This window comes from Lampetra fluviatilis, chromosome 4, assembly GCF_964198595.1.
Source record: "Lampetra fluviatilis chromosome 4, kcLamFluv1.1, whole genome shotgun sequence".
Lineage (NCBI taxonomy): Eukaryota > Metazoa > Chordata > Hyperoartia > Petromyzontiformes > Petromyzontidae > Lampetra > Lampetra fluviatilis.
Genome location: NC_136278.1, coordinates 19,230,787 through 19,253,646, shown reverse-complemented (window position 1 = coordinate 19,253,646; position 22,860 = coordinate 19,230,787). Strand labels below are relative to the sequence as shown.

General features: G+C 39.9%; 18 non-coding genes across 18 annotated transcripts; all 18 read left to right on the top strand.

Annotated features, from left to right (window-relative positions):
• The first annotated feature begins 176 nt into the window (after positions 1–176).
• On the top strand, positions 177–247 carry TRNAG-GCC (transfer RNA glycine (anticodon GCC)). The gene has a single exon. It is a non-coding gene; the product is annotated as a tRNA-Gly (tRNA).
• A 707-nt stretch (positions 248–954) lies between these two features.
• Positions 955–1,025, top strand: TRNAG-GCC (transfer RNA glycine (anticodon GCC)). The gene has a single exon. It is a non-coding gene; the product is annotated as a tRNA-Gly (tRNA).
• A 689-nt stretch (positions 1,026–1,714) lies between these two features.
• TRNAG-GCC (transfer RNA glycine (anticodon GCC)) lies at positions 1,715–1,785 on the top strand. Its single transcript has one exon. It is a non-coding gene; the product is annotated as a tRNA-Gly (tRNA).
• Positions 1,786–4,050: 2,265 nt separating this feature from the next.
• TRNAG-GCC (transfer RNA glycine (anticodon GCC)) lies at positions 4,051–4,121 on the top strand. The gene has a single exon. It is a non-coding gene; the product is annotated as a tRNA-Gly (tRNA).
• Positions 4,122–4,829: 708 nt separating this feature from the next.
• TRNAG-GCC (transfer RNA glycine (anticodon GCC)) lies at positions 4,830–4,900 on the top strand. The gene has a single exon. It is a non-coding gene; the product is annotated as a tRNA-Gly (tRNA).
• Positions 4,901–5,607: 707 nt separating this feature from the next.
• TRNAG-GCC (transfer RNA glycine (anticodon GCC)) lies at positions 5,608–5,678 on the top strand. The gene has a single exon. It is a non-coding gene; the product is annotated as a tRNA-Gly (tRNA).
• Positions 5,679–6,386: 708 nt separating this feature from the next.
• Positions 6,387–6,457, top strand: TRNAG-GCC (transfer RNA glycine (anticodon GCC)). The gene has a single exon. It is a non-coding gene; the product is annotated as a tRNA-Gly (tRNA).
• A 707-nt stretch (positions 6,458–7,164) lies between these two features.
• TRNAG-GCC (transfer RNA glycine (anticodon GCC)) lies at positions 7,165–7,235 on the top strand. The gene has a single exon. It is a non-coding gene; the product is annotated as a tRNA-Gly (tRNA).
• Positions 7,236–8,722: 1,487 nt separating this feature from the next.
• TRNAG-GCC (transfer RNA glycine (anticodon GCC)) lies at positions 8,723–8,793 on the top strand. The gene has a single exon. It is a non-coding gene; the product is annotated as a tRNA-Gly (tRNA).
• Positions 8,794–9,734: 941 nt separating this feature from the next.
• On the top strand, positions 9,735–9,805 carry TRNAG-GCC (transfer RNA glycine (anticodon GCC)). Its single transcript has one exon. It is a non-coding gene; the product is annotated as a tRNA-Gly (tRNA).
• A 1,716-nt stretch (positions 9,806–11,521) lies between these two features.
• Positions 11,522–11,592, top strand: TRNAG-GCC (transfer RNA glycine (anticodon GCC)). The gene has a single exon. It is a non-coding gene; the product is annotated as a tRNA-Gly (tRNA).
• A 2,495-nt stretch (positions 11,593–14,087) lies between these two features.
• Positions 14,088–14,158, top strand: TRNAG-GCC (transfer RNA glycine (anticodon GCC)). The gene has a single exon. It is a non-coding gene; the product is annotated as a tRNA-Gly (tRNA).
• Positions 14,159–15,874: 1,716 nt separating this feature from the next.
• TRNAG-GCC (transfer RNA glycine (anticodon GCC)) lies at positions 15,875–15,945 on the top strand. The gene has a single exon. It is a non-coding gene; the product is annotated as a tRNA-Gly (tRNA).
• Positions 15,946–18,211: 2,266 nt separating this feature from the next.
• TRNAG-GCC (transfer RNA glycine (anticodon GCC)) lies at positions 18,212–18,282 on the top strand. Its single transcript has one exon. It is a non-coding gene; the product is annotated as a tRNA-Gly (tRNA).
• A 709-nt stretch (positions 18,283–18,991) lies between these two features.
• Positions 18,992–19,062, top strand: TRNAG-GCC (transfer RNA glycine (anticodon GCC)). The gene has a single exon. It is a non-coding gene; the product is annotated as a tRNA-Gly (tRNA).
• A 709-nt stretch (positions 19,063–19,771) lies between these two features.
• On the top strand, positions 19,772–19,842 carry TRNAG-GCC (transfer RNA glycine (anticodon GCC)). The gene has a single exon. It is a non-coding gene; the product is annotated as a tRNA-Gly (tRNA).
• A 712-nt stretch (positions 19,843–20,554) lies between these two features.
• Positions 20,555–20,625, top strand: TRNAG-GCC (transfer RNA glycine (anticodon GCC)). The gene has a single exon. It is a non-coding gene; the product is annotated as a tRNA-Gly (tRNA).
• A 711-nt stretch (positions 20,626–21,336) lies between these two features.
• On the top strand, positions 21,337–21,407 carry TRNAG-GCC (transfer RNA glycine (anticodon GCC)). The gene has a single exon. It is a non-coding gene; the product is annotated as a tRNA-Gly (tRNA).
• Positions 21,408–22,860: the final 1,453 nt, after the last annotated feature.

Below are 22,860 nucleotides of genomic sequence, written 5' to 3'. Positions count from 1 at the left end.
AATATTTTAACAACATCCCAATAACTTGCATATAATCAATTTAGTCCATCTTCATCTTCGGATATTCATGAAAAATGGGAAAGTCAGGAGCCTAAGAAACACAGAAAAGTCTCACACTCGACTGAAAGAAGATCAATATTCAAGCATCTCACGTAAAATCACACCAGACACACGAGGCATCGGTGGTTCAGTGGTAGAATTCTCGCCTGCCACGCGGGAGGCCCGGGTTCGATTCCCGGCCGATGCACTTTTTTCCAACTAAACAACAATAAACTGCAAATTTGGAGCGAATATAAAAAAGAACCCACCATCTGCAGATCGTGATGAAAAAATTCAGATTCTATATATACAGAAAAAACGCAGTTTTTTGGAGGATGGAAAAAAGAAGAGTATTCATGCATCTCACGTAAAATAAATTCGAGTGGAATGTGGTATTGGTGATTCAGTGGTAGAATTCTAGACTGCCACGTGGGAGACCTGGGATCGATTCCTGGCCAATGCACTTTTATCCAGATAAGCAACATTATAACCCATCAAAATGCACGTGGAGTGGTTTCAAGAAAATGACTTTCCATGTCAATGAAGAATATTAATCGCATAAAATTCATTCCCTTGTATACTTGCAGAAAAAAACACGGTGGGGTCACTTTCAGCTGCGGAAATTTGGTCGCAGTTATTTTGACAACGAAATGCAATAACTAGTATTGGACACGAGTAGTGACAAAGGATTTCTCTTTGCGGAAAGCGGTTCTACCAAATCTTTATAACAGGTGAAGAAATATTTTTAACAACATCCGAATAACTTGCATATAATCAATTTAGTCCATCTTCATCTTCGGATATTCATGAAAAATAGGAAAGTCAGGAGCCTAAGAAACACAGAAAATTCTTACACGCTACTGAAAGAAGATCAGTATTCATGCATCTCACGTAAAATCACACCAGACACACGAGGCATTGGTGGTTCAGTGGTAGAATTCTCGCCTGCCATGCGGGAGGCCCGGGTTCGATTCCCGGCCGATGCACTTTTATCCAACTAAACAACAATAAACTGCAAATTTGGAGCGAGTATAAAATATATCGTGATGATAAAATTCAGATTCTATATACACAGAGAAAACGCAATTTTGGAGGATGGAAAAAATAAGAGTATTCATGCATCTCACGTAAAAAGAATTCGAGCGGAATGTGGTATAGGTAATTCAGTGGAAGAATTCTGGACTGCCACGTGGGAGACCTGGGATCGTTTACTGGCCAATGCACTTTTATCCAGATAAGCAACATTATAACCGATTAAAATGCACGTGGAGTGGTTTCAAGAAAATGACTTTTCATGTCAATGAAGAATATTAATCGCAAAAAAATTCATTCCCTTGTATACTTGCAGAAAAAACACGGTGGGGTCACTTTCAGCTGCGGAAATCAGGTCGCAGTTATTTTGACAACGAAATGCAATAACTAGTATTGGACACGAGTAGTGACAAAGGATTTCTCTTTGCGGAAAGCGGTTCTACCAAATCTTTATAACAGGTGAAGAAATATTTTTAACAACATCCCAATAACTTGCATATAATCAATTTAGTCCATCTTCATCTTCGGATATTCATGAAAAATAGGAAAGTCAGGAGCATAAGAAACACAGAAAAGTCTTACACGCTACTGAAAGAAGATCAGTATTCATGCATCTCACGTAAAATCACACCAGACACACGAAGCATTGGTGGTTCAGTGGTAGAATTCTCGCCTGCCATGCGGGAGGCCCGGGTTCGATTCCCGGCCGATGCACTTTTATCCAACTAAACAACAATAAACTGCAAATTTGGAGCGAATATAAAAAATGAACCCACCATCATCTGCATATCGTGATGATAAAATTCAGATTCTATATACACAGAGAAAACGCAATTTTGGAGGATGGAAACAATAAGAGTATTCATGCATCTCACGTAAAAATAATTCGAGCGGAATGTGGTAAAGGTAATTCATTGGTTGAATTCTGGACTGCCACGTGTGAGACCTGGGATCGTTTACTGGCCAATGCACTTTTATCCAGAGAAGCAACATCATAACCGATTAAAATGCACGTGGAGTGGTTTCAAGAAAATGACTTTCCATGTCAATGAAGAATATTAATCGCATAAAATTCATTCCCTTGTATACTTGCAGAAAAAACACGGTGGGGTCACTTTCAGATGCGGAAATCAGGTCGCAGCTATTTTGACAACGAAATGCAATAACATGTATTGGACACGAGTAGTGACAAAGGATTTCTCTTTGCGGAAAGCGGTTCTACCAAATCTTTATAACAGGTGAAGAAATATTTTTAACAACATCCCAATAACTTGCATATAATAAATTTAGTCCATCTTCATCTTCGGATATTCATGAAAAATAGGAAAGTCAGGAGCCTAAGAAACACAGAAAAGTCTCACACGCTACTGAAAGAAGATCAGTATTCATGCATCTCACGTAAAATCACACCAGACACACGAGGCATTGGTGGTTCAGTTGGAGAATTCTCGCCAGCCATGCCGGAGGCCCGGGTTCGAATCCCGGCCGATGCACTTTTATCCAACTAAACAACAATAAACTGCAAATTTCGAGCGAATATAAAAAAGAACCCACCATCATCTGCAAATCGTGATGATAAAATTCAGATTCTATAGACACAGAGAAAACGCAATTTTGGAGGATGGAAAAAATAAGAGTATTCATGCATCTCACGTAAAAAGAATTCGAGCGGAATGTGGTATAGGTAATTCAGTGGTAGAATTCTGGACTGCCACGTGGGAGACCTGGGATCGTTTACTGGCCAATGCACTTTTATCCAGATAAGCAACATTATAACCGATTAAAATGCACGTGGAGTGGTTTCAAGAAAATGACTTTCCATGTCAATGAAGAATATTAATCGCATAAAATTCATTCCCTTGTATACTTGCAGAAAAAACACGGTGGGGTCACTTTCAGATGCGGAAATCAGGTCGCAGCTATTTTGACAACGAAATGCAATAACTAGTATTGGACACGAGTAGTGACAAAGGATTTCTCTTTGCGGAAAGCAGTTCTACCAAATCTTTATAACAGGTGAAGAAATATTTTTAACAACATCCCAATAACTTGCATATAATAAATTTAGTCCATCTTCATCTTCGGATATTCATGAAAAATAGGAAAGTCAGGAGCCTAAGAAACACAGAAAAGTCTCACACGCTACTGAAAGAAGATCAGTATTCATGCATCTCACGTAAAATCACACCAGACACACGAGGCATTGGTGGTTCAGTTGGAGAATTCTCGCCAGCCATGCCGGAGGCCCGGGTTCGAATCCCGGCCGATGCACTTTTATCCAACTAAACAACAATAAACTGCAAATTTCGAGCGAATATAAAAAAAGAACCCACCATCATCTGCATATCGTGATGATAAAATTCAGATTCTATAGACACAGAGAAAACGCAATTTTGGAGGATGGAAAAAATAAGAGTATTCATGCATCTCACGTAAAAAGAATTCGAGCGGAATGTGGTATAGGTAATTCAGTGGTAGAATTCTGGACTGCCACGTGGGAGACCTGGGATCGTTTACTGGCCAATACACTTTTATCCAGATAAGCAACATTATAACCGATTAAAATACACGTGGAGTGGTTTCAAGAAAATGACTTTCCATGTCAATGAAGAATATTAATCGCATAAAATTCATTCCCTTGTATACTTGCAGAAAAAACACGGTGGGGTCACTTTCAGCTGCGGAAATCAGGTCGCAGTTATTTTGACAACGAAATGCAATAACTAGTATTGGACACGAGTAGTGACAAAGGATTTCTCTTTGCAGAAAGCGGTTCTACCAAATCTTTATAACAGGTGAAGAAATATTTTTAACAACATCCCAATAACTTGCATATAATAAATTTAGTCCATCTTCATCTTCGGATATTCATGAAAAATAGGAAAGTCAGGAGCCTAAGAAACACAGAAAAGTCTCACACGCTACTGAAAGAAGATCAGTATTCATGCATCTCACGTAAAATCACGCCAGACACACGAGGCATCGGTGGTTCAGTGGTAGAATTCTCGCCTGCCACGCGGGAGGCCCGGGTTCGATTCCCGGCCGATGCACTTTTATCCAACTAAACAACAATAAACTGCAAATTTCGAGCGAATATAAAAAAAGAACCCACCATCATCTGCATATCGTGATGATAAAATTCAAATTCTATAGACACAGAGAAAACGCAATTTTGGAGGATGGAAAAAATAAGAGTATTCATGCATCTCACGTAAAAAGAATTCGAGCGGAATGTGGTATAGGTAATTCAGTGGTAGAATTCTGGACTGCCACGTGGGAGACCTGGGATCGTTTACTGGCCAATGCACTTTTATCCAGATAAGCAACATTATAACCGATTAAAATGCACGTGGAGTGGTTTCAAGAAAATGACTTTCCATGTCAATGAAGAATATTAATCGCATAAAATTCATTCCCTTGTATACTTGCAGAAAAAACACGGTGGGGTCACTTTCAGATGCGGAAATCAGGTCGCAGCTATTTTGACAACGAAATGCAATAACTAGTATTGGACACGAGTAGTGACAAAGGATTTCTCTTTGCGGAAAGCAGTTCTACCAAATCTTTATAACAGGTGAAGAAATATTTTTAACAACATCCCAATAACTTGCATATAATAAATTTAGTCCATCTTCATCTTCGGATATTCATGAAAAATAGGAAAGTCAGGAGCCTAAGAAACACAGAAAAGTCTCACACGCTACTGAAAGAAGATCAGTATTCATGCATCTCACGTAAAATCACGCCAGACACACGAGGCATCGGTGGTTCAGTGGTAGAATTCTCGCCTGCCACGCGGGAGGCCCGGGTTCGATTCCCGGCCGATGCACTTTTATCCAACTAAACAACAATAAACTGCAAATTTCGAGCGAATATAAAAAAGAACCCACCATCATCTGCATATCGTGATGATAAAATTCAGATTCTATAGACACAGAGAAAACGCAATTTTGGAGGATGGAAAAAATAAGAGTATTCATGCATCTCACGTAAAAAGAATTCGAGCGGAATGTGGTATAGGTAATTCAGTGGTAGAATTCTGGACTGCCACGTGGGAGACCTGGGATCGTTTACTGGCCAATGCACTTTTATCCAGATAAGCAACATTATAACCGATTAAAATGCACGTGGAGTGGTTTCAAGAAAATGACTTTCCATGTCAATGAAGAATATTAATCGCATAAAATTCATTCCCTTGTATACTTGCAGAAAAAACACGGTGGGGTCACTTTCAGCTGCGGAAATCAGGTCGCAGTTATTTTGACAACGAAATGCAATAACTAGTATTGGACACGAGTAGTGACAAAGGATTTCTCTTTGCGGAAAGCGGTTCTACCAAATCTTTATAACAGGTGAAGAAATATTTTTAACAACATCCCAATAACTTGCATATAATAAATTTAGTCCATCTTCATCTTCGGATATTCATGAAAAATAGGAAAGTCAGGAGCCTAAGAAACACAGAAAAGTCTCACACGCTACTGAAAGAAGATCAGTATTCATGCATCTCACGTAAAATCACGCCAGACACACGAGGCATCGGTGGTTCAGTGGTAGAATTCTCGCCTGCCACGCGGGAGGCCCGGGTTCGATTCCCGGCCGATGCACTTTTATCCAACTAAACAACAATAAACTGCAAATTTCGAGCGAATATAAAAAAAGAACCCACCATCATCTGCATATCGTGATGATAAAATTCAGATTCTATAGACACAGAGAAAACGCAATTTTGGAGGATGGAAAAAATAAGAGTATTCATGCATCTCACGTAAAAAGAATTCGAGCGGAATGTGGTATAGGTAATTCAGTGGTAGAATTCTGGACTGCCACGTGGGAGACCTGGGATCGTTTACTGGCCAATGCACTTTTATCCAGATAAGCAACATTATAACCGATTAAAATGCACGTGGAGTGGTTTCAAGAAAATGACTTTCCATGTCAATGAAGAATATTAATCGCATAAAATTCATTCCCTTGTATACTTGCAGAAAAAACACGGTGGGGTCACTTTCAGATGCGGAAATCAGGTCGCACCTATTTTGACAACGAAATGCAATAACTAGTATTGGACACGAGTAGTGACAAAGGATTTCTCTTTGCGGAAAGCAGTTCTACCAAATCTTTATAACAGGTGAAGAAATATTTTTAACAACATCCCAATAACTTGCATATAATAAATTTAGTCCATCTTCATCTTCGGATATTCATGAAAAATAGGAAAGTTAGGAGCCTAAGAAACACAGAAAAGTCTCACACGCTACTGAAAGAAGATCAGTATTCATGCATCTCACGTAAAATCACGCCAGACACACGAGGCATCGGTGGTTCAGTGGTAGAATTCTCGCCTGCCACGCGGGAGGCCCGGGTTCGATTCCCGGCCGATGCACTTTTATCCAACTAAACAACAATAAACTGCAAATTTCGAGCGAATATAAAAAAGAACCCACCATCATCTGCATATCGTGATGATAAAATTCAGATTCTATAGACACAGAGAAAACGCAATTTTGGAGGATGGAAAAAATAAGAGTATTCATGCATCTCACGTAAAAAGAATTCGAGCGGAATGTGGTATAGGTAATTCAGTGGTAGAATTCTGGACTGCCACGTGGGAGACCTGGGATCGTTTACTGGCCAATGCACTTTTATCCAGATAAGCAACATTATAACCGATTAAAATGCACGTGGAGTGGTTTCAAGAAAATGACTTTCCATGTCAATGAAGAATATTAATCGCATAAAATTCATTCCCTTGTATACTTGCAGAAAAAACACGGTGGGGTCACTTTCAGCTGCGGAAATCAGGTCGCAGTTATTTTGACAACGAAATGCAATAACTAGTATTGGACACGAGTAGTGACAAAGGATTTCTCTTTGCGGAAAGCGGTTCTACCAAATCTTTATAACAGGTGAAGAAATATTTTTAACAACATCCCAATAACTTGCATATAATAAATTTAGTCCATCTTCATCTTCGGATATTCATGAAAAATAGGAAAGTCAGGAGCCTAAGAAACACAGAAAAGTCTCACACGCTACTGAAAGAAGATCAGTATTCATGCATCTCACGTAAAATCACGCCAGACACACGAGGCATCGGTGGTTCAGTGGTAGAATTCTCGCCTGCCACGCGGGAGGCCCGGGTTCGATTCCCGGCCGATGCACTTTTATCCAACTAAACAACAATAAACTGCAAATTTCGAGCGAATATAAAAAAAGAACCCACCATCATCTGCATATCGTGATGATAAAATTCAGATTCTATAGACACAGAGAAAACGCAATTTTGGAGGATGGAATAAATAAGAGTATTCATGCATCTCACGTAAAAAGAATTCGAGCGGAATGTGGTATAGGTAATTCAGTGGTAGAATTCTGGACTGCCACGTGGGAGACCTGGGATCGTTTACTGGCCAATGCACTTTTATCCAGATAAGCAACATTATAACCGATTAAAATGCACGTGGAGTGGTTTCAAGAAAATGACTTTCCATGTCAATGAAGAATATTAATCGCATAAAATTCATTCCCTTGTATACTTGCAGAAAAAACACGGTGGGGTCACTTTCAGCTGCGGAAATCAGGTCGCAGTTATTTTGACAACGAAATGCAATAACTAGTATTGGACACGAGTAGTGACAAAGGATTTCTCTTTGCGGAAAGCGGTTCTACCAAATCTTTATAACAGGTGAAGAAATATTTTTAACAACATCCCAATAACTTGCATATAATAAATTTAGTCCATCTTCATCTTCGGATATTCATGAAAAATAGGAAAGTCAGGAGCCTAAGAAACACAAAAAAGTCTCACACGCTACTGAAAGAAGATCAGTATTCATGCATCTCACGTAAAATCACACCAGACATACGAGGCATTGGTGGTTCAGTGGTAGAATTCTCGCCAGCCATGCCGGAGCCCCGGGTTCGAATCCCGGCCGATGCACTTTTATCCAACTAAACAACAATAAACTGCAAATTTGGAGCGAATATAAAAAAAGAACCCACCATCATCTGCATATCGTGATGATAAAATTCAGATTCTATATACACAGAGAAAACGCAATTTTGGAGGATGGAAAAAATAAGAGTATTCATGCATCTCACGTAAAAATAATTCGAGCGGAATGTGGTAAAGGTAATTCATTGGTAGTATTCTGGACTGCCACGTGTGAGACCTGGGATCGTTTACTGGCCAATGCACTTTTATCCAGAGAAGCAACATCATAACCGATTAAAATGCACGTGGAGTGGTTTCAAGAAAATGACTTTCCATGTCAATGAAGAATATTAATCGCATAAAATTCATTCCCTTGTATACTTGCAGAAAAAACACGGTGGGGTCACTTTCAGATGCGGAAATCAGGTCGCAGCTATTTTGACAACAAAATGCAATAACTAGTATTGGACACGAGTAGTGACAAAGGATTTCTCTTTGCGGAAAGCAGTTCTACCAAATCTTTATAACAGGTGAAGAAATATTTTTAACAACATCCCAATAACTTGCATATAATAAATTTAGTCCATCTTCATCTTCGGATATTCATGAAAAATAGGAAAGTCAGGAGCCTAAGAAACACAGAAAAGTCTCACACGCTACTGAAAGAAGATCAGTATTCATGCATCTCACGTAAAATCACGCCAGACACACGAGGCATCGGTGGTTCAGTGGTAGAATTCTCGCTTGCCACGCGGGAGGCCCGGGTTCGATTCCCGGCCGATGCACTTTTACCCAACTAAACAACAATAAACTGCAAATTTCGAGCGAATATAAAAAAAGAACCCACCATCATCTGCATATCGTGATGATAAAATTCAGATTCTATAGACACAGAGAAAACGCAATTTTGGAGGATGGAAAAAATAAGAGTATTCATGCATCTCACGTAAAAAGAATTCGAGCGGAATGTAGTATAGGTAATTCAGTGGTAGAATTCTGGACTGCCACGTGGGAGACCTGGGATCGTTTACTGGCCAATGCACTTTTATCCAGATAAGCAACATCATAACCGATTAAAATGCACGTCGAGTGGTTTCAAGAAAATGACTTTCCATGTCAATGAAGAATATTTATCGCATAAAATTCATTCCCTTGTATACTTGCAGAAAAAAACACGGTGGGGTCACTTTCAGCTGCGGAAATCAGGTCGCAGTTATTTTGACAACGAAATGCAATAACTAGTATTGGACACGAGTAGTGTCAAATGATTTCTCTTTGCGGAAAGCGGTTCTACCAAATCTTTATAACAGGTGAAGAAATATTTTAACAGCATCCCAATAACTTGCATATAATCAATTTAGTCCATCTTCATCTTCGGATATTCATGAAAAATAGGAAAGTCAGGAGCCTATGAAACACAGAAAAGTCTCACTTATACGCGACTGAAAGAAGATCAACGAAATGCAATAACTAGTATTGGACACGAGTAGTGTCAAATGATTTCTCTTTGCGGAAAGCGGTTCTACCAAATCTTTATAACAGGTGAAGAAATATTTTTAACAACATCCCAATAACTTGCATATAATCAATTTAGTCCATCTTCATCTTCGGATATTCATGAAAAATAGGAAAGTCAGGAGCCTAAGAAACACAGAAAAGTCTCACACGCTACTGAAAGAAGATCAGTATTCATGCATCTCACGTAAAATCACACCAGACACACGAGGCATCGGTGGTTCAGTGGTAGAATTCTCGCCTGCCACGCGGGAGGCCCGGGTTTGATTCCCGGCCGATGCATTTTTATCCAACTAAACAACAATAAACTGCAAATTTGGAGCGAATATAAAAAAGAACCCACCATCATCTGCAGATCGTGATGAAAAAATTCAGATTCTATATATACAGAGAAAACTCAATTTTGGAGGATGGAAAAAAGAAGAGTATTCATGCATCTCACGTAAAAAAAATTCGAGTGGAATGTGGTATTGGTGATTCAGTGGTAGAATTCTGGACTGCCACGTGGGAGACCTGGGATCGATTCCTGGCCAATGCACTTTTATCCAGATAAGCAACATTATAACCGATCAAAATGCACGTGGAGTGGTTTCAAGAAAATGACTTTCCATGTCAATGAAGAATATTAATCGCATAAAATTCATTCCCTTTTATACTTGCAGAAAAAACACGGTGGGGTCACTTTCAGATGCGGAAATCAGGTCGCAGCTATTTTGACAACGAAATGCAATAACTAGTATTGGACACGAGTAGTGACAAAGGATTTCTCTTTGCGGAAAGCAGTTCTACCAAATCTTTATAACAGGTGAATACATATTTTTAACAACATCCCAATAACTTGCATATAATAAATTTAGTCCATCTTCATCTTCGGATATTCATGAAAAATAGGAAAGTCAGGAGCCTAAGAAACACAGAAAAGTCTCACACGCTACTGAAAGAAGATCAGTATTCATGCATCTCACGTAAAATCACGCCAGACACACGAGGCATCGGTGGTTCAGTGGTAGAATTCTCGCCTGCCACGCGGGAGGCCCGGGTTCGATTCCTGGGCGATGCACTTTTATCCAACTAAACAACAATAAACTGCAAATTTGGAGCGAATATAAAAAAAGAACCCACCATCATCTGCATATCGTGATGATAAAATTCAGATTCCATATACACAGAGAAAACGCAAATTTTGGAGGATGGAAAAAATAAGAGTATTCATGCATCTCACGTAAAAAGAATTCGAGCGGAATGTGGTATAGGTAATTCAGTGGTAGAATTCTGGACTGCCACGTGGGAGACCTGGGATCGTTTACTGGCCAATGCACTTTTATCCAGATAAGCAACATCATAACCGATTAAAATGCACGTCGAGTGGTTTCAAGAAAATGACTTTCCATGTCAATGAAGAATATTTATCGCATAAAATTCATTCCCTTGTATACTTGCAGAAAAAACACGGTGGGGTCACTTTCAGCTGCGGAAATCAGGTCGCAGTTATTTTGACAACGAAATGCAATAACTAGTATTGGACACGAGTAGTGACAAATGATTTCTCTTTGCGGAAAGCGGTTCTACAAAAATCTTTATAACAGGTGAAGAAATATTTTAACAGCATCCCAATAACTTGCATATAATCAATTTAGTCCTTCTTCATCTTCGGATATTCATGAAAAATGGGAAAGTCAGGAGCCTAAGAAACACAGAAAAGTCTCACTTACACGCGACCGAAAGAAGATCAACGAAATGCAATAACTAGTATTGGACACGAGTAGTGACAAATTCTCTTTGCGGAAAGCGGTTCTACAAAAATCTTTATAACAGGTGAAGAAATATTTTAACAACATCCCAATAACTTGCATATAATCAATTTAGTCCATCTTCATCTTCGGATATTCATGAAAAATGGGAAAGTCAGGAGCCTAAGAAACACAGAAAAGTCTCACACTCGACTGAAAGAAGATCAGTATTCAAGCATCTCACGTACCATCACACCAGACACACGAGGCATCGGTGGTTCAGTGGTAGAATTCTCGCCTGCCACGCGGGAGGCCCGGGTTCGATTCCCGGCCGATGCACTTTTTTCCAACTAAACAACAATAAACTGCAAATTTGGAGCGAATATAAAAAAGAACCCACCATCTGCAGATCGTGATGAAAAAATTCAGATTCTATATATACAGAGAAAACGCAATTTTGGAGGATGGAAAAAAGAAGAGTATTCATGCATCTCACGTAAAAAAAATTCGAGTGGAATGTGGTATTGGTGATTCAGTGGTAGAATTCTGGACTGCCACGTGGGAGACCTGGGATCGATTCCTGGCCAATGCACTTTTATCCAGATAAGCATCATTATAACCGATGAAAATGCACGTGGAGTGGTTTCAAGAAAATGACTTTCCATGTCAATGAAGAATTTTAATCGCATAAAATTCATTCCCTTGTATACTTGCAGAAAAAAACACGGTGGGGTCACTTTCAGCTGCGGAAATCAGGTCGCAGCTATTTTGACAACGAAATTCAATAACTAGTATTGGACACGAGTAGTGACAAAGGATTTCTCTTTGCGGAAAGCGGTTCTACCAAATCTTTATAACAGGTGAAGAAATATTTTTAACAACATCCCAATAACTTGCATATAATAAATTTAGTCCATCTTCATCTTCGGATATTCATGAAAAATAGGAAAGTCAGGAGCCTAAGAAACACAGAAAAGTCTCACACGCTACTGAAAGAAGATCAGTATTCATGCATCTCACGTAAAATCACGCCAGACGCAAGAGGCATTTGTGGTTCAGTGGTAGAATTCTCGCCTGCCACGCGGGAGGCCCGGGTTCGATTCCCGGCCGATGCACTTTTATCCAACTAAACAACAATAAACTGCAAATTTAGAGCGAATATAAAAAAAGAACCCACCATCATCTGCATATAGTGATGATAAAATTCAGATTCTATATATACAGAGAAAACGCAATTTTGGAGGATGGAAAAAAGAAGAGTATTCATGCATCTCACGTAAAAAAAATTCGATTGGAATGTGGTATTGGTGATTCAGTGGTAGAATTCTGGACTGCCACGTGGGAGACCTGGGATCGATTCCTGGCCAATGCACTTTTATCCAGATAAGCAACATTATAACCGATCAAAATGCACGTGGAGTGGTTTCAAGAAAATGACTTTCCATGTCAATGAAGAATTTTAATCGCATAAAATTCATTCCCTTGTATACTTGCAGAAAAAAACACGGTGGGGTCACTTTCAGCTGCGGAAATCAGGTCGCAGCTATTTTGACAACGAAATTCAATAACTAGTATTGGACACGAGTAGTGACAAAGGATTTCTCTTTGCGGAAAGCGGTTCTACCAAATCTTTATAACAGGTGAAGAAATATTTTTAACAACATCCCAATAACTTGCATATAATAAATTTAGTCCATCTTCATCTTCGGATATTCATGAAAAATAGGAAAGTCAGGAGCCTAAGAAACACAGAAAAGTCTCACACGCTACTGAAAGAAGATCAGTATTCATGCATCTCACGTAAAATCACGCCAGACGCAAGAGGCATTTGTGGTTCAGTGGTAGAATTCTCGCCTGCCACGCGGGAGGCCCGGGTTCGATTCCCGGCCGATGCACTTTTATCCAACTAAACAACAATAAACTGCAAATTTAGAGCGAATATAAAAAAAGAACCCACCATCATCTGCATATAGTGATGATAAAATTCAGATTCTATATATACAGAGAAAACGCAATTTTGGAGGATGGAAAAAAGAAGAGTATTCATGCATCTCACGTAAAAAAAATTCGATTGGAATGTGGTATTGGTGATTCAGTGGTAGAATTCTGGACTGCCACGTGGGAGACCTGGGATCGATTCCTGGCCAATGCACTTTTATCCAGATAAGCAACATTATAACCGATCAAAATGCACGTGGAGTGGTTTCAAGAAAATGACTTTCCATGTCAATGAAGAATATTAATCGCATAAAATTCATTCCCTTGTATACTTGCAGAAAAAACACGGTGGGGTCACTTTCAGATGCGGAAATCAGGTCGCAGCTATTTTGACAACGAAATGCAATAACTAGTATTGGACACGAGTAGTGACAAAGGATTTCTCTTGCGGAAGCGGTTCTACAAAATCTTTATAACAGGTGAAGACATATTTGTAACAACATCCCAATAACTTGCATATAATCAATTTAGTCCATCTTCATCTTCGGATATTCATGAAAAATGGGAAAGTCAGGAGCCTAAGAAACACAGAACAGTCTCACTTACACGCGACTGAAAGAAGATCAACGAAATGCAATAACTAGTATTGGACACGAGTAGTGTCAAATGATTTCTCTTTGCGGAAAGCGGTTCTACCAAATCTTTATAACAGGTGAAGAAATATTTTTAACAACATCCCAATAACTTGCATATAATCAATTTAGTCCATCTTCATCTTCGGATATTCATGAAAAATAGGAAAGTCAGGAGCCTAAGAAACACAGAAAAGTCTCACACGCTACTGAAAGAAGATCAGTATTCATGCATCTCACGTAAAATCACACCAGACACACGAGGCATCGGTGGTTCAGTGGTAGAATTCTCGCCTGCCACGCGGGAGGCCCGGGTTTGATTCCCGGCCGATGCATTTTTATCCAACTAAACAACAATAAACTGCAAATTTGGAGCGAATATAAAAAAGAACCCACCATCATCTGCAGATCGTGATGAAAAAATTCAGATTCTATATATACAGAGAAAACTCAATTTTGGAGGATGGAAAAAAGAAGAGTATTCATGCATCTCACGTAAAAAAAATTCGAGTGGAATGTGGTATTGGTGATTCAGTGGTAGAATTCTGGACTGCCACGTGGGAGACCTGGGATCGATTCCTGGCCAATGCACTTTTATCCAGATAAGCAACATTATAACCGATCAAAATGCACGTGGAGTGGTTTCAAGAAAATGACTTTCCATGTCAATGAAGAATATTAATCGCATAAAATTCATTCCCTTTTATACTTGCAGAAAAAACACGGTGGGGTCACTTTCAGATGCGGAAATCAGGTCGCAGCTATTTTGACAACGAAATGCAATAACTAGTATTGGACACGAGTAGTGACAAAGGATTTCTCTTTGCGGAAAGCAGTTCTACCAAATCTTTATAACAGGTGAATACATATTTTTAACAACATCCCAATAACTTGCATATAATAAATTTAGTCCATCTTCATCTTCGGATATTCATGAAAAATAGGAAAGTCAGGAGCCTAAGAAACACAGAAAAGTCTCACACGCTACTGAAAGAAGATCAGTATTCATGCATCTCACGTAAAATCACGCCAGACACACGAGGCATCGGTGGTTCAGTGGTAGAATTCTCGCCTGCCACGCGGGAGGCCCGGGTTCGATTCCTGGGCGATGCACTTTTATCCAACTAAACAACAATAAACTGCAAATTTGGAGCGAATATAAAAAAAGAACCCACCATCATCTGCATATCGTGATGATAAAATTCAGATTCCATATACACAGAGAAAACGCAAATTTTGGAGGATGGAAAAAATAAGAGTATTCATGCATCTCACGTAAAAAGAATTCGAGCGGAATGTGGTATAGGTAATTCAGTGGTAGAATTCTGGACTGCCACGTGGGAGACCTGGGATCGTTTACTGGCCAATGCACTTTTATCCAGATAAGCAACATCATAACCGATTAAAATGCACGTCGAGTGGTTTCAAGAAAATGACTTTCCATGTCAATGAAGAATATTTATCGCATAAAATTCATTCCCTTGTATACTTGCAGAAAAAACACGGTGGGGTCACTTTCAGCTGCGGAAATCAGGTCGCAGTTATTTTGACAACGAAATGCAATAACTAGTATTGGACACGAGTAGTGACAAATGATTTCTCTTTGCGGAAAGCGGTTCTACAAAAATCTTTATAACAGGTGAAGAAATATTTTAACAGCATCCCAATAACTTGCATATAATCAATTTAGTCCTTCTTCATCTTCGGATATTCATGAAAAATGGGAAAGTCAGGAGCCTAAGAAACACAGAAAAGTCTCACTTACACGCGACCGAAAGAAGATCAACGAAATGCAATAACTAGTATTGGACACGAGTAGTGACAAATTCTCTTTGCGGAAAGCGGTTCTACAAAAATCTTTATAACAGGTGAAGAAATATTTTAACAACATCCCAATAACTTGCATATAATCAATTTAGTCCATCTTCATCTTCGGATATTCATGAAAAATGGGAAAGTCAGGAGCCTAAGAAACACAGAAAAGTCTCACACTCGACTGAAAGAAGATCAGTATTCAAGCATCTCACGTACCATCACACCAGACACACGAGGCATCGGTGGTTCAGTGGTAGAATTCTCGCCTGCCACGCGGGAGGCCCGGGTTCGATTCCCGGCCGATGCACTTTTTTCCAACTAAACAACAATAAACTGCAAATTTGGAGCGAATATAAAAAAGAACCCACCATCTGCAGATCGTGATGAAAAAATTCAGATTCTATATATACAGAGAAAACGCAATTTTGGAGGATGGAAAAAAGAAGAGTATTCATGCATCTCACGTAAAAAAAATTCGAGTGGAATGTGGTATTGGTGATTCAGTGGTAGAATTCTGGACTGCCACGTGGGAGACCTGGGATCGATTCCTGGCCAATGCACTTTTATCCAGATAAGCATCATTATAACCGATGAAAATGCACGTGGAGTGGTTTCAAGAAAATGACTTTCCATGTCAATGAAGAATTTTAATCGCATAAAATTCATTCCCTTGTATACTTGCAGAAAAAAACACGGTGGGGTCACTTTCAGCTGCGGAAATCAGGTCGCAGCTATTTTGACAACGAAATTCAATAACTAGTATTGGACACGAGTAGTGACAAAGGATTTCTCTTTGCGGAAAGCGGTTCTACCAAATCTTTATAACAGGTGAAGAAATATTTTTAACAACATCCCAATAACTTGCATATAATAAATTTAGTCCATCTTCATCTTCGGATATTCATGAAAAATAGGAAAGTCAGGAGCCTAAGAAACACAGAAAAGTCTCACACGCTACTGAAAGAAGATCAGTATTCATGCATCTCACGTAAAATCACGCCAGACGCAAGAGGCATTTGTGGTTCAGTGGTAGAATTCTCGCCTGCCACGCGGGAGGCCCGGGTTCGATTCCCGGCCGATGCACTTTTATCCAACTAAACAACAATAAACTGCAAATTTAGAGCGAATATAAAAAAAGAACCCACCATCATCTGCATATAGTGATGATAAAATTCAGATTCTATATATACAGAGAAAACGCAATTTTGGAGGATGGAAAAAAGAAGAGTATTCATGCATCTCACGTAAAAAAAATTCGATTGGAATGTGGTATTGGTGATTCAGTGGTAGAATTCTGGACTGCCACGTGGGAGACCTGGGATCGATTCCTGGCCAATGCACTTTTATCCAGATAAGCAACATTATAACCGATCAAAATGCACGTGGAGTGGTTTCAAGAAAATGACTTTCCATGTCAATGAAGAATTTTAATCGCATAAAATTCATTCCCTTGTATACTTGCAGAAAAAAACACGGTGGGGTCACTTTCAGCTGCGGAAATCAGGTCGCAGCTATTTTGACAACGAAATTCAATAACTAGTATTGGACACGAGTAGTGACAAAGGATTTCTCTTTGCGGAAAGCGGTTCTACCAAATCTTTATAACAGGTGAAGAAATATTTTTAACAACATCCCAATAACTTGCATATAATAAATTTAGTCCATCTTCATCTTCGGATATTCATGAAAAATAGGAAAGTCAGGAGCCTAAGAAACACAGAAAAGTCTCACACGCTACTGAAAGAAGATCAGTATTCATGCATCTCACGTAAAATCACGCCAGACGCAAGAGGCATTTGTGGTTCAGTGGTAGAATTCTCGCCTGCCACGCGGGAGGCCCGGGTTCGATTCCCGGCCGATGCACTTTTATCCAACTAAACAACAATAAACTGCAAATTTAGAGCGAATATAAAAAAAGAACCCACCATCATCTGCATATAGTGATGATAAAATTCAGATTCTATATATACAGAGAAAACGCAATTTTGGAGGATGGAAAAAAGAAGAGTATTCATGCATCTCACGTAAAAAAAATTCGATTGGAATGTGGTATTGGTGATTCAGTGGTAGAATTCTGGACTGCCACGTGGGAGACCTGGGATCGATTCCTGGCCAATGCACTTTTATCCAGATAAGCAACATTATAACCGATCAAAATGCACGTGGAGTGGTTTCAAGAAAATGACTTTCCATGTCAATGAAGAATATTAATCGCATAAAATTCATTCCCTTGTATACTTGCAGAAAAAACACGGTGGGGTCACTTTCAGATGCGGAAATCAGGTCGCAGCTATTTTGACAACGAAATGCAATAACTAGTATTGGACACGAGTAGTGACAAAGGATTTCTCTTGCGGAAGCGGTTCTACAAAATCTTTATAACAGGTGAAGACATATTTGTAACAACATCCCAATAACTTGCATATAATCAATTTAGTCCATCTTCATCTTCGGATATTCATGAAAAATGGGAAAGTCAGGAGCCTAAGAAACACAGAACAGTCTCACTTACACGCGACTGAAAGAAGATCAGTATTCATGCATCTCACGTAAAATCACACCAAACACACGAAGCATCGGTGGTTCAGTGGTAGAATTCTCGCCTGCCACGCGGGAAGCCCGGGTTCGATTCCCGGCCGATGCACTTTTATCCAACTAAACTACAATAAACTGCAAATTTGGAGCGAATATAAAAAAAGAACCCACCATCATCTGCAGATCGTGATGAAAAAATTCAGATTCTATATACACAGAGAAAACGCAATTTTGGAGGATGGAAAAAAGAAGAGTATTCATGCATCTCACGTAAAAAAAATTCGTGTGGAATGTGGTATTGGTGATTCAGTGGTAGAATTCTGGACTGTCACGTGGGAGACCTGGGATCGATTCCTGGCCAATGCACTTTTATCCAGATAAGCAACATCATAACCGATTAAAATGCACGTGGAGTGGTTTCAAGAAAATGACTTTCCATGTCAATGAAGAATATTAATCGCATAAAATTCATTCCCTTGTATACTTGCAGAAAAAAACACGGTGAGGTCACTTTCAGCTGCGGAAATCAGGTCGCAGTGATTTTGACAACGAAATGCAATAACTAGTATTGGACACGAGTAGTGACAAATGATTTCTCTTTGCGGAAAGCGGTTCTACAAAAATCTTTATAACAGGTGAAGAAATATTTTAACAACATCCCAATAACTTGCATATAATCAATTTAGTCCATCTTCATCTTCTGATATTCATGAAAAATGGGAAAGTCAGGAGCCTAAGAAACACAGAAAAGTCTCACACTCGACTGAAATAAGATCAGTATTCAAGCATCTCACGTAAAATCACACCAGACACACGAGGCATCGGTGGTTCAGTGGTAGAATTCTCGCCTGCCACGCGGGAGGCCCGGGTTCGATTCCCGGCCGATGCACTTTTTTCCAACTAAACAACAATAAACTGCAAATTTGGAGCGAATATAAAAAAGAACCCACCATCTGCAGATCGTGATGAAAAAATTCAGATTCTATATATACAGAGAAAACGCAATTTTGGAGGATGGAAAAAATAAGAGTATTCATGCATCTCACGTAAAAATAATTCGAGCGGAATGTGGTATAGGTAATTCAGTGGTAGAATTCTGGACTGCCACGTGGGAGACCTGGGATCGTTTACTGGCCAATGCACTTTTATCCAGATAAGCAACATCATAACCGATTAAAATGCACGTCGAGTGGTTTCAAGAAAATGACTTTCCATGTCAATGAAAAATATTTATCGCATAAAATTCATTCCCTTGTATACTTGCAGAAAAAAACACGGTGGGGTCACTTTCAGCTGCGGAAATCAGGTCGCAGTTATTTTGACAACGAAATGCAATAACTAGTATTGGACACGAGTAGTGACAAAGGATTTCTCTTTGCGGAAAGCGGTTCTACCAAATCTTTATAACAGGTGAAGAAATATTTGTAATAGCATCCCAATAACTTGCATATAATCAATTTAGTCCATCTTCATCTTCGGATATTCATGAAAAATGGGAAAGTCAGGAGCCTAAGAAACACAGAAAAGTCTCACATACACGCGACTGAAAGAAGATCAGTATTCATGCATCTCACGTAAAATCACACCAGACACACGAGGCATCGGTGGTTCAGTGGTAGAATTCTCGCCTGCCACGCGGGTGGCCCGGGTTTGATTCCCGGCCGATGCACTTTTATCCAACTAAACAACAATAAACTGCAAATTTGGAGCGAATATAAAAAAAGAACCCACCATCATCTGCATATCGTGATGATGAAATTCAGATTCTATATACACAGAGAAAACGCAATTTTGGAAGATTGAAAAAATAAGAGTATTCATGCATCTCACGTAAAAAGAATTCGAGCGGAATGTGGTATAGGTGATTCAGTGGTAGAATTCTGGACTGCCACGTGGGAGACCTGGGATCGATTCCTGGCCAATGCACTTTTATCCAGATAAGCAACATTATAACCGATGAAAATGCACGTGGAGTGGTTTCAAGAAAATGACTTTCCATGTCAATGAAGAATCTTAATCGCATAAAATTAATTCCCTTGTATACTTGCAGAAAAAATCACGGTGAGGTCACTTTCAGCTGCGGAAATCAGGTCGCAGTTATTTTGACAACGAAATGCAATAACTAGTATTGGACACGAATAGTGACAAAGGATTTCTCTTGCGGAAAGCGGTTCTACAAAATCTTTATAACAGGTGAAGACATATTTGTAACAACATCCCAATAACTTGCATATAATCAATTTTGTCCATCTTCATCTTCGGATATTCATGAAAAATGGGAAAGTCAGGAGCCAAAGAAACACAGAACAGTCTCACTTACACGCGACTGAAAGAAGATCAGTATTCATGCATCTCACGTAAAATCACACCAGACACACGAGGCATCGGTGGTTCAGTGGTAGAATTCTCGCCTGCCACGCGGGAAGCCCGGGTTCGATTCCCGGCCGATGCACTTTTATCCAACTAAACAACAATAAACTGCAAATTTGGAGCGAATATAAAAAAAGAACCCACCATCATCTGCAGATCGTGATGAAAAAATTCAGATTATATATACACAGAGAACACGCAATTTTGGAGGAATGAAAAAAGAAGAGTATTAATGCATCTCACGTAAAAATAATTCGAGTGGAATGTGGTATTGGTGATTCAGTGGTAGAATTCTGGACTGCCACGTGGGAGACCTGGGATCGATTCCTGGCCAATGCACTTTTATCCAGATAAGCAACATTATAACCGATTAAGATGCACGTGGAGTTGTTTCAAGAAAAAGACTATCCATGTCAATGAAGAAGATTAATCGCTTCAAATTCATTCCCTTGTATACTTGCAGAAACAAACACGGTGAGGTCACATTCAGCTGCAGAAATCAGGTCGCAGTTATTTTGACAACGAAATGCAATAACTAGTATTGTAAACGAGTAGTGACGAAGGATTTCTCTTGCGGAAAGCGGTTTTACCAAATTTTTATAACAAGTGAAGAAATATTTAAACAACATCCCAATAACTTGCATATTATCAATTTAGTCCATCTTCATCTTCGGATATTCATGAAAAATGAGAAAGTCAGGAGCATAAGAAACACAGAAAAGTTTCACTCACACGCGACTGAAAGAAGACCAGTATTCATGCATCTCATGTAAAATCACACCAGACACACGAGGCATCGGTGGTTCAGTGGTAGAATTCTCGCCTGCCACGCGGGATGCCCGGGTTCGATTCCCGGCCGATGCACTTTTATCCAACTAAACAACAATAAACTGCAAATTTGTAGAGAATATAAAAAAATAACCCACCATCATCTGCCGATCGTGATGAAAAAAGTAAAAAGTCAGATTTTATATACACAGAGAACACGCAATTTTGGAGGAATGAAATAAGAAGAGTATTCATGCATCTCACGTAAAAAAATAATTCGAGTGGAATGTGGTATAGGTGATTCAGTGGTAGAATTCTGGACTGCCATGTGGGAGACCTGGGATCGATTCCTGGCCAATACACTTTTATCCAGATAAGCAACATTATAACCGATTAAAATGCACGTGGAGTGGTTTCAAGAAAATGACCATCCATGTCAATGAAGAAGATTAATCGCTTCAAATTCATTCCCTTGTATACTTGCAGAAACAAACACGGTGAGGTCACATTCAGCTGCAGAAATCAGGTCGCAGTTATTTTGACAACGAAATGCAATAACTAGTATTGTAAACGAGTAGTGACGAATGATTTCTCTTGCGGAAAGTGGTTCTACCAAATTTTTATAACATTTCATCCACGCCGCATTGACTCGTGACCTCACATCAGTCGTGATGCTACCATCTGAGCTGATGGTGGAGCCCAGGTACTTAAAGTCCGTCACTTTCTTCAGATCTTCTCCGTCAATACTGATGGTGCCGTCGGTTTGGTGGCCACACTCCATATACTCCGTTTTTTGATGTTGAACCTCATCCCGTTTTCGTCCAAACGTTCCTTCCACAGGCGCGTTTGTCTTTCCACTTCTCCTCTCTCTTTATCTGAGAGGAGGGCGTCATCCGCGTAGAGAATTGACCATGGAAGGGGCGTGTGCAGGTCGGCAGTGATCGTGTCCATGCACAGGATAAACAGGAGTGGTGACAGGGCCGATCCTTGGTGCACTCCAACGCTGATGGGAAATGGCGGTGATATGCCCACTGCACACCTGACTGCACTGGTGACGTTCTTGTATAGGAGTTGCACCCAATGCACGTAGGTTTCAGGGACTCCATGGGATCGAAGCGAGTGCCAGATGAGGTCGTGGGGGACCCTGTCAAATGCCTTTTCAAGGTCGAGGAACGACACGTGCACAGCTTGGTTCTTCTCTCTGTGCCTCTCCAGCAGGAGCCTCGCCGCGAATATGGCGTCCGTAGTGCCACATCCTTTGACGAAGCCGCATTGGTTGGGTGATAGGGTGATGATGTTTCTAATCCTCTTGTCCAAAACTCGCTCAAAGATCTTCATCGCATGACACAGGAGCCGGATTGGCCTGTAATTCGAGCATTCTGCCACGTCCCCTTTACCCTTCCAAATTGGAACCGTCGTGCTGGTCGACCAGGCTTCTGGGACCTCACTGGTGCTCGTGATGGTGCTGAAGAGCTGGGTAAGGAGGGCAGCACCCTGCCTGCCAAGGATCTTCCAGGCCTCAGCAGGGATATCGTCCGGGCCAGTCGCT